The sequence below is a fragment of the Onychomys torridus genome, chromosome 4 (assembly GCF_903995425.1).
Source record: "Onychomys torridus chromosome 4, mOncTor1.1, whole genome shotgun sequence".
In the NCBI taxonomy this organism is placed as follows: Eukaryota; Metazoa; Chordata; class Mammalia; order Rodentia; family Cricetidae; genus Onychomys; species Onychomys torridus.
Genome location: NC_050446.1, coordinates 38,142,611 through 38,153,232, shown reverse-complemented (window position 1 = coordinate 38,153,232; position 10,622 = coordinate 38,142,611). Strand labels below are relative to the sequence as shown.

General features: G+C 38.5%; 1 pseudogene; it reads left to right on the top strand.

The window, feature by feature from the left end:
* Positions 1-8,718: 8,718 nt before the first annotated feature.
* Positions 8,719-10,226, top strand: LOC118582403 (annotated as a pseudogene).
* Positions 10,227-10,622: the final 396 nt, after the last annotated feature.

The following is a 10,622-nucleotide window of genomic DNA, read 5'->3' as shown; positions in this document are numbered from 1 at the left end:
TCATACTTCAAAAATCTGTACTCCACAAAATTGGAAAATCTGAAAGAAATGGTCAATTTTCTGGATAGGTACCACATACCTAAGTTAAATCAAGACCAGATAAACTATTTAAATAGACCAATAACCCCTAAGGAAATAGAAACAGTCATTAAAAGTCTCCCAACCAAAAAAGCCCAGGACCAGGTGGTTTCAGAGCAGAATTCTACCAAATTTTCAAAGAAGAGCTAATACCAATGCTCTTCAAATTGTTCCACACAATAGAAACAGAAAGACCATTACCAAACTCGTTTTAATAGGCTACAGTTAATCCTGATACCCAAAACACACAAAGATGAAACAAAGAAAGAGAACTACAGACTAATCTCCCTCATGAAAATTGATGCAAAAATACTCAATAAAATATTGGCAAACAAAATCCAAGAACACATCAAAAAACATCCACCATGACCAAGTAGGCTTCATTCCAGGGATGCAAGGATGGTTCAATATACAAAAATTTGTCAGTGTAATACACCATATAAACAAACTGAAAGAAAAAAAACCACAGGATCATATCATTAGATGTTGAAAAATCCTTTGCTAAATTCCAACACCACTTCATGATAAAGGTCTTAGAAAGATCAGGAATACAAGGAACATTACTAAACATGATAAAGGCAATTTACAGCAAGCTAAAAGCCAACATCAAATTAAATGGAGAGAAACTCAAAGCAATTCCACTAAAATCAGGAACAAGACAGGGCTGTCCACTTTCCCCATATTTTTCAATATAGTACTTGAAGTTCTAGCTAGAGCAATAAGACAATAAAAGAAGATCAATGGGATACAAATTGGAAAGGGAGAAGTCAAACTTTCACTATTTGCAGATGATATAATAGTATACATAAGTGACCCCCAAAATTTGACCAGGGAACTCCTACAGCTGATAAATTCCTTCAGCAATGTGGCAGAATACAAGATGAACTAAAAAAAAGTAGCCCTCCTATATACAAATGACAAATGGGCTGAGAAAGAAATAAGAGAAACATCACCCTTTATAATAGCCACAAGTAATGTCTAACCATTAAATGCAATTCCCATTAAAATCCCAACACAATTCTCCACAGACTTGGAAAGAACAATACTCAATTTTATAAGAAAACCAAAAAACCTAGGATAGCTAAAAGAATCCTGTACAATAAAGCAACCTCTTAAGGCACTATGATTTTTTTTTTTTACCTCAATCTCTACTATAGTAATAAAAATAGCTTGGTACTGGCATAAAAATCGACATGTGGATCAATGAAGTTGAATTGAAAAACCTGACATTAATCTGCATACCTATGAACACCTGATTTTTGACAAAGATGCCAAAACTGTGCAATGGAAAAAAGAAAGCATCTTCAACAAATGGTGCTGACATAACTGGATGTCAACATGTAGAAGATTGCAAATAGATTCATATCTCTCACCATGCACAAAACTCAAGTCCAAGTGGATCAAAGACCTCAACATAAATCTAGTTACATTGAACTTGATAGAGAAAGTTGGAAGACTTGAATGCATTGGCACAGGGGACTACTTCCTAAATATAACACCAGTATCACAGACACAGAGAGCAGTAATTAATAAATGGGACCTGTTGAAACTGAGAAGCTTTTGTAGGGCAAAGGACATGGTCAATAAGACAAAATGATAGCCTACACAATGGGAAAAGATCTTCACCAACCCCACATCTGACAGAGAGATGATCTTCAAAATATATAAAGAATTCAAGAAACTAGACATCAAAATACTGAATCATCCAATTAAAAATGAGCAACAGTGCTAAACAGAGAATTCTCAACAGAAGACTCTCAAATGGTCAATAGACATTTAAGGAATTGCTCAGCATCCTTAGTCATCAGGGAAATGCAAATCAAAATGACTCTGAGATATCATTTTACACCTGTCAGAATGAGTAAGATCAAAAACACTGATGACAGCTCATGTTAGAGAGGATGTGGAGCAAGGGGAACACTCCTTACTGTTGGTGGGAGTGCAAACTTGTACAACCACTTTGGAAATCAGTATGGCAATTTCTCAGAAAATTGGGAATTAATCTTCCTCAAGACTCAACTATACCACTCTTGGGCATATACCCAAGGAATGCTCAATAATACCACAAGGACATATGCTTGACACATGTTCAACTATGTTCTTAGCATTATTTATAATAGCCAGGACCTGGAAACAACCTAGATGCCCCTCAACCAAAGTATGGATAAAGAAAATGTGGCACATATGCACAATGGAGTACTACTCAGCAGCCAAAAAAAATAAATAAATAAATAAATAAATAAATAAAATAAAAATAATAAAAAAAATGATATCATGAAATTTGCTGGCAAACAGATAGAACTAGAAAATATTTTCCTGAGTGAGGTAACCAGACTCAGATGGACAAACATGGTATGTACTCACTCATGAGTAGATACTAGATGTAAAGCAAAGGATAACCAGACTACAACCCACAGCTCTAGAGAAGCTAGCTAACAAGGAGAACCCTGTGGTGGTATTGTGTTCCCCAAAATATTGTGCACCCTAATAAACTTATCTGGGGTCAGAGACAGAACAGCCACAATATTAAACATAGAGGTTAGGTAGTGGTAGCACATGCCTTTAAACCTAGCATTTCCAGAGGCAGAAATCCCTCTGGATCTCTGTGACTTCAAGGCCACCTTGGAAACGGCCAGGCATGGTGACACACGCCTTTAATCCCAAGAAGTGAGCCTTTAATCCCAGGGAGTGATGGCAGAAAGCAGAAAGGTATATAAGGTGTGAGGACCAGAAACTAGAAGCATTTCTCTGGTTAAGCTTTTAGGCTTTAAGTAGCACAGTTCAGCTGAGATTCATTTGGATGTAGACTTAGAAGCTGGCAGTCTGAGGAAACAGGATCAATTGAGGAACTGGAGAGGTGAGGTAGCTGTGGCTTGTTCTGTTTCTCTGATCTTCCAGCATTCACCCCAATACCTGACTCAGGTTTGATTTTATTAATAAGACTCTTTAAGATTCCTGCTACAATACCCTAAGAGGGACATATAGATTGCCCAGCAAAGGAGAAATAGGTAATATCTACATGAGCAAACTAGGGGTGAAGTGGGGTAATGTAGGGCAAGGGATGGGGGATGAGAACATAGGGGAATGGGAGGTTTGAGCTGGAACAGGAACAGAGTGAGAGAGCAAGGAAAGAGATACCATGATAAATGAAGACATCATGGGAAAAGGGAGAAACAGGGTGCTAGGGAAGTTCCCAGGAATCCACAAGGATGACCCCACCTTAGACTACTAGCAATAGTAAAGAGGGTACCTGAACTAGCCTACTCCAGTAATCAGATTAGTGAATACCCTAACTCTCATCATAAAGCATTCATCCAGTAACTGATGAAAGCAGATGCAGAGATCCAAGGCTGGGCACCAGGCTGAGCTCCAGGAGTTTAATCAATGACAGAGGACAAGGACTCTATGAGCAAGGGACATCAATATTATGATGGGAAAATGTACAGAGATGGCCAACCAAACTAGTGGAAATGCATGAACTGTGGACTAATAACTGTGGAGCCCACATGGTACTGGACTGAACCCTCTGGATAAGAGAGACAGTTGTTTAGCTTGAACTGTTTAGGGGGCCTCTAGGCTGTGGGATTGGGTTCCATCCCTGGTGCATGAGCAGGCTTTTTGGAACCCAGTGCTTATGGTGGGACACCTTGTGCAGCCTTGGTGCGGGGGTGGGGGCTGGGGGGGTGGACCTGCCTCAACTAAATGTGCCAGGTTCTGCTGACTCCCCATGGGAGACCTTGCCTTGGAGGAGATGGGAATGGGGGTGTGAGTTGGTGGGGAGGCTGGGGGTAGGAAGAAGGAGGGGAGAGGGATCTGTGGTTGGTATATAAAATGAATAGAAAATTTCTTAATAATAAACTTTTTTTTAAAATTAAATAAACCCACAAAAGAAAGGCCTCTCTAAGTAGTATTACAAGGGAAGTTTGTTGACCTAGTAAAACCTACAATGGGTAGAAAAATATCCATTTGGAAATCAGGAATAAAATATGAGGGATGTGCTTTCCATGAAGTTGAACACCCTTACAGATGTGCTATCAGAACAGCCAGCCAAGGAAATGAAAATCTAGGAACTAGAAAGAGAGAAACACTGTTCAGCAAGGCTTGAACCATGAAAATGCAAGAGATACTACAGAAAAAGTTTTATGGGTTTAGGGTCATCCAGAAATTCACCAGTCTGACTCAAGTTTTGATTTAGGTAAGTTAGAGGCCTTTTATTAAAAAGAGACTGGTCAGGACAAAACCAGAGAGAGTTCTCTAGGTAAGGAAGGCCTCAGCTATGATTAGCCAAAGGGTTCTATAGGCAAAGACCAAAAAGTTATAATTTTGGGGAGCCCAATTTATTCTCATATTCTGTCTGGGTTAGGGCAAGGCTTAATTTTGGTAACAGACATCCAACAGGTATCTCACCCATCCAAGCAAGCAGGCATTTCATACAAAAGAAGAATTTAGCAGTCAATCTGTTTCATCTTGTGACCCATCACCTTGTAGGAACAGCTGAGGCACTGAAACATTTTGCAACAATCAGTAATTTTTTTTAAAAAAACTGGTCCAAATGTTGCAAAATATTTGTTTACATTGTGTGAAGATGTATTACTGTGATCAACTTAACAGCCAATAGCTAGGTAGGAGAGATAGGCAGGATTTCTGGAGAGAGAGAGGAAGAGGAATCTAGGTACTAGAATTATGCCAGAGAGATGCCAATGGGACACAGGGGAGTTGGACATAGAGAATGAAAAAAAGTAAAAAGCCACATGGTAAAATGTAGATTAATAAAAGCAGATTAATTTAAGTTATAAGAGATAATGGGACAAGTCTAAGCTAAGGCTGAGCTTTCATAATTAATAAGTCTCTGTGTCGTTATTTGGGAGCTGACTGGCTATCCTAGGACTTGACCATTGTCCCAATTTTCTCAGGGACTCCTAAGATGCCATTGTCCCAGACAACAGGAAGCAGTCTAGAATACATGATACCCACATTCCCAAGATATGGGGTAGGTAGTTTTTGGTCATTTGATGGATTATGGATGTTTATCACCATTTGGGGGGGTGTTGGTTGCAAGTTGTTATTGGTCAAGGTCAGAGAGCAAGCTGAGCAAAGGGGATTAGATTCAGGGATCTAATTCTGAAAAAAAAGGGGAGATATTAAAATGACAAGAAAAAAGGATAGATTATTGAATCAACTTTTAAACTAAAAGAGCAACTACTAGTCTTAAATATTTTATATTGATATGATTTTTATATATTGATACAAATTTAAGGTTATTTTTGTTATACTGTATATATGTTTCTACTCTTGCTTAAGGTATTGTACCTATGTAGTACATTTAACAATATAAATTTCTAGTCCCTGAAAACTATTATTATAAAGTATTTAATATAATTAAGAGATGCAGGTCAGTAGTCTTCTATTACAATCAGACATGTAGTCACGTTAGGTATGTTTTCAAGGTCAAACAGAGATATATTTTTAGATAAGTGGTCTTCAAACACTTCAGAGACCTACAGAATATGGTATTTAAGATGTTTTAATAACATAAGGCTTTTCATGACAGTAAGAAATGTCTGCTCTTGGCAGCACCAATTTACTTCAAAAAAGGATGATGAGTATTGAAGAACCTCCATAAGGAGTTTGCTTTCAATGTGGCAAAACTAGCCATTGGGCAAGAAACTGCCCTTGCCATGACTGCTGACAGTATGCTGTCCAAATTGGATGAGAAGGATACAAAAGAAAGCAACACCTGAACTTTGCCAAGGTGAGGTAGGACAGTCCTTCAAAATTCCTGCTTCACAGAATACTTTGTCAGATATTAAAGGTCTTTAGGCTGAAGATGAATGCCCCAACATTGTAGAGGAACCTTGAGGACTGTCCAGGCAGCCAGCTGTCTTTGCCATTTTTATAGTTTTGGAAGTTGTTTTCTCTTCACTTCCTGTTTACTCAGGTAATACTATATCCTTCTCCAGTCTTTGATGGGGTTGAAGACTAGATAGGTATAGTTATAGTGTTCCTTGTTACCAAATTCAGAAAATAAATTTACGTAAGAGGTGTAAAGTTTATAAGGTTGAGAAACATAAACGCTTAAGTTGTTTATCTAAACAATGTTTTAAGGTCTAAAAAGATATTTTTAGGATAGCAATGCAAATTATGATAGAAAAAATGGTTTAGGTATAACATTTTGGACTCACAAAAATAGATATTACAGTACTTTCTCCAAATTTGTCAAATACAAATGTACTGAACATTGTGAATGTATTCTTATCTGATAATTGTACTTATTGTATATAGTTTTACTATGTTATAATTAAAATTTTTCTTTTTATTTAAATAAAAAGGGGGAATGTTGTGGGATATTTGAACACTGTGTAAAAATGTATTGTTGTGATTAGTGTAATAAAGGTTTGAATGGCGCAAGGCGGTGGTGGCGCATGCCTTTAATCCCAGCACTTGGGAGGCAGAGGCAGGTGGATCTCTGTGAGTTTGAGGCCAGCCTAGTCTCCAAAGTGAGTTCCAGGAAAGGTTCAAAACTACACAGAGAAACCCTGTCTCGAAAAAAAAAAGTCTGAATGGCTAATAGCTAGACAGGAGAGAATAGGCAGGATTTCCAGCAGAGAGAGAGAGAATAAGTGAAAGGGATGAATCTGGGTGCTTGGGAAATGCCAACAGGAGGCAGAACAAGTCAGATGTATGGGACAGAGGAAAGGTAATCACTCAACATGACGGAAAATAGATTAATTAAGTTATAAGAGCTAGTTATAGAAAAGCCTAAGCTAAGGCCAAACTTTCATAATTAATAATAAGTCTCTGTGCTGTTATTTGAGGGTTGGTGGTTTCAACAGGAAAGCTTACTACACCCAATTGCACCAGGAAGTAGATCATCTTGGGCTAGCTAAGAGGGTATATTCAAAGTAGGAGCAAATTCTTCATGGCTTACACAAGCTAAAGACATGTGGGGTTTTTTGTTTTGTTTTTGTTTTTTTGTTTTTTTTACAAACCTAGTACAGTCAATTTATCCTCTAAACATAATGTTCACCATTATAAAGGGAGCCCAGTCATTAGGTTATTCAGTGATATAAAGATCCATGTGGGAATTTGAACTTCTTTTCTGTTTGTGAACAAATATCTCCAAGGTAAAATTAGAAAGGAGAGAAAGAAGCCTAGTAAGAATAAAATGACACCTGGGGAAATAACAATTGTAAGAAAGTCAAACCTTTTACAGAAAAAAAGTACATTTTTCCTTAGAGTAAAACAATGGTATAGTACACTTATATGGTTTCTTAAGTGGTTACATTTCAATGGTAAACAACAAACAATATGTGTCTCTACTTCTTTGCTCACACTTTTGTAAAAAATTTTCTGTACTTTTGAAAGTAGATGAAAGAGCTGCTCAAGGTACCAGAGATAATCAGATAAGCCAGCTGCTTGAAAGAGGTTTAGATCAACTGAGTCACTTGGAAAGGATACTCTCTGGCCTGTTGCGTTGCCTGCAGGGTATATGTAGTGTTTCCAGGTTCCCAGATTTTGTGAGCTGTCACTCATGCTGAGGGTGAGCTATGATGATGCACCTGTCTTTGAGTCATTTCTGCTCCTGTAAATAACACCTCACCCATGTAACTGTAAGCAACCCTAATAAAACTTATTAGTTCACTAAGTTGGACTTTGGTGGTATCTGTACTTTGATCTGTCCTGGGTTCTCTATCTGGGGAGAGAAGATGTGTGTGTTTCATTTTCCCATGAAAAGTTTTGTCACACAACAGTACCTACTGGGTTATATAACTCTAAAATTCTATTTTTTCTTTATAATTAGAAAATATATTGTGAGGAGCCATTTTGAAGAGCAATTATATTTTGTTTTCTGTTATTGACCACAATGAATAATTTCCTAAAAGACAAATACACTAATTGGGACAAGATAGATTATGCTGAGATGATCTAGGTAACCCTGTTCTCTACAGAAGAGAACTGAGATGTGAATGATTAGTTTGCAACACTCTAACCCTGTCTTCCAACTCCTGGAACCATTTCGGGGTGAGCAGGGCTGCCACTCTCCAAAGAATGTTGATTTACATTCTTTCAGGTCACATCACAATCAGCTATGGAATATTGAAGGCTGAGGGTAGGGCAACCTTCGAGTCAGGCATCACTTACAAGGCTTGCCTCTGATGTGTTAACTGTGTGGTTAAAGCCTGGTGTCTTATGATGGTTAGGACAATCCATCCATTTCAAAGTTCTGGGTCTTTAGCATGTTACTAAGCCCTTGTGGGGCCCTTCTGAGGAAGTAATCCTAGAATTCTACAAGGTTTCTCACAGTGGACCCCAGTGACCTGCCAACATTTAATTATTCGCCAATTGGTTCCTGTTGCCAGCTCAATTGGCTTCATACTGTGACTGATGTTCAAAGTCAACTCTATTTATAAAGAAAAACTGTTCTGAGTTCTCCATCCTGTGGCCTGATAGGTTTCTGACCTTGAACCAACTTGTAGATTATATATTTAGTGGAATAAGTAATTCTTTGGATATTGGAGTGACAATAGCCCAAGAATACCCAGCTAGAGTCAGACAGATTGTTGCATTCATTTGGAAATAGGGAGGCTGCATCATACTGGGGAGCCAGTATCCAGCAAAGGCCAATCCAGAAGTGAGTCCATGTGGCAACCTCAACAGTGTGGGATGGAGATGAAGCCTGAAGCCTCTGGACAAGGTCAAAAACGGAAATACCAGGATGAACTTGGGACAGAAATTGAATCTGAAGCTTTGGGACAAGGTAAAAAACTGAAATGCCAGTTTGAGGGTAGAATGGATTTGGTGTTTGAAGAGCCCAGCAAAACTCGAAAGAGAATACCTCAGGAACAGCAAGACCTAGTGCTTCAAAGTCAACATCCAGGCAAGGATGAGCTATGGGGACCCCAACAAGAAAGTCTAAGCAACTAAAGGCCCTAGAGTGGGCCAAAGTTCCACAGGAGCAGGCTGTAACTGGGAGAAAGTCTGGGGATGGTGGCAAGGGTTGCAAGCGGCCCTGTTGCATCATGGAGGAATATGCTGAAAACCACCAAAAGGAAAAGTACCAAAGGTTACTGCAGCACCATCCACCCAGTGATCTATGAAATCTCACACACACAGGGCTCACACCATCCTTGTGGATACCTTGAAGATCAAAGGTTGTATGGAAGGGCACAGTCATAGATCCAGAAAAACTCACTGTGATCCTAAACAATCTACTGTTGTTGCTACAAGAGAATGTCTCTCACAAGTCAAAAGAGTAAAGACATGTGCAGAGAACTCTTCTGATACACAGAAGAAAGATGCAGTAAACCTTGAAGGAAGACAAGGACACCGCTTGGAGCCCAACTTCCTAGGAGCAGAGGCTCAAGTATTCCTACATAGTTGCAGCCGTACGTCATTCCCCAACAAGATGCCAGTAGTTATAGCAGAGAAAAAGCCTGTTATAAAACAAAAGGGCAAAGTAGTGGGTGAAGTCCTTAATGTTACAGAAAACATGGAAAAGGAAATAAAAAAAAATGCACTAGGTCCAGGCACCAAGAAGAAATCTTAAGTAACACATTCAAATTGCAAATTATTTGAGAAGATATCCAGACATTAAAGAATGGTGAATGGCTCACTGATGAGGTCATCAATTTTTACATGAATCTTGTGGTTGAGATAAATAACAATAAAGGCTATCCAGCTCTTCATGTGTTCAGCATTTTCTTTTATGCTAAACTAAAGCATGGCAGCTATAGTTCTGTTAAAAGATGGACTCAAGGAATGAAATTGTTTGAAAAAGAAATTATTCTCGTGCCTATTCATCAGAAGGAACACTGGACCCTGATAGTAATCAGCCTAAGAAAACGAAGTATCACATACCTCAATTCAATGGGACAGATGGGGCAGAGTATTTGTGGGACCATCTTTGAATATTTACAAAATGAGAGCAAAACTCAAGGAACATTGAGCTGGACCCTTTGGAATGGAAGCTATACAGTGCATGACATCAAAGGAGATTCCTCAATAACTAAATGGGAGTGACTGGAATTTTTATTTGTAAATATGCAGATTACATTTCTAGAGACCAACCACTTACCTTTTCTCAGCAACACATACCCATCTTTAGGAAGAGGATGATGTGGGAAATCCTGCATAGTCACTTACTGTAACAATATCCACCTGGTTGCTATGGCATCCTGCACTTCTCCATTGATGTTTCTATATACCTCAAGCAAGATGGGTTGAAAAGATTTAAAACAGATACTGAGCTGCCTGACATGGATGAAGCCCACTCTCTTCAATGTAGCCCTAACCTGGGGAGTCCTGCCCAATGCCATCTATAGGCTGCATGTAACTACTGCAAGCTTAGAAATTGCTGTTCCACCCACACAAGAACACATGTTCAAACAACATTGTTTTAATGTTGGATTTATTTCATGAATTGTTTTAATGTTGGATTTATTTTATAAATTTTTTTGTCTTCTTCCCAGACCAATGATTGTTTATGTTTTCACTAGCTCATTTTCAAACCTTGGCAGTTGTCATTTTCCAATATTCTATAATTA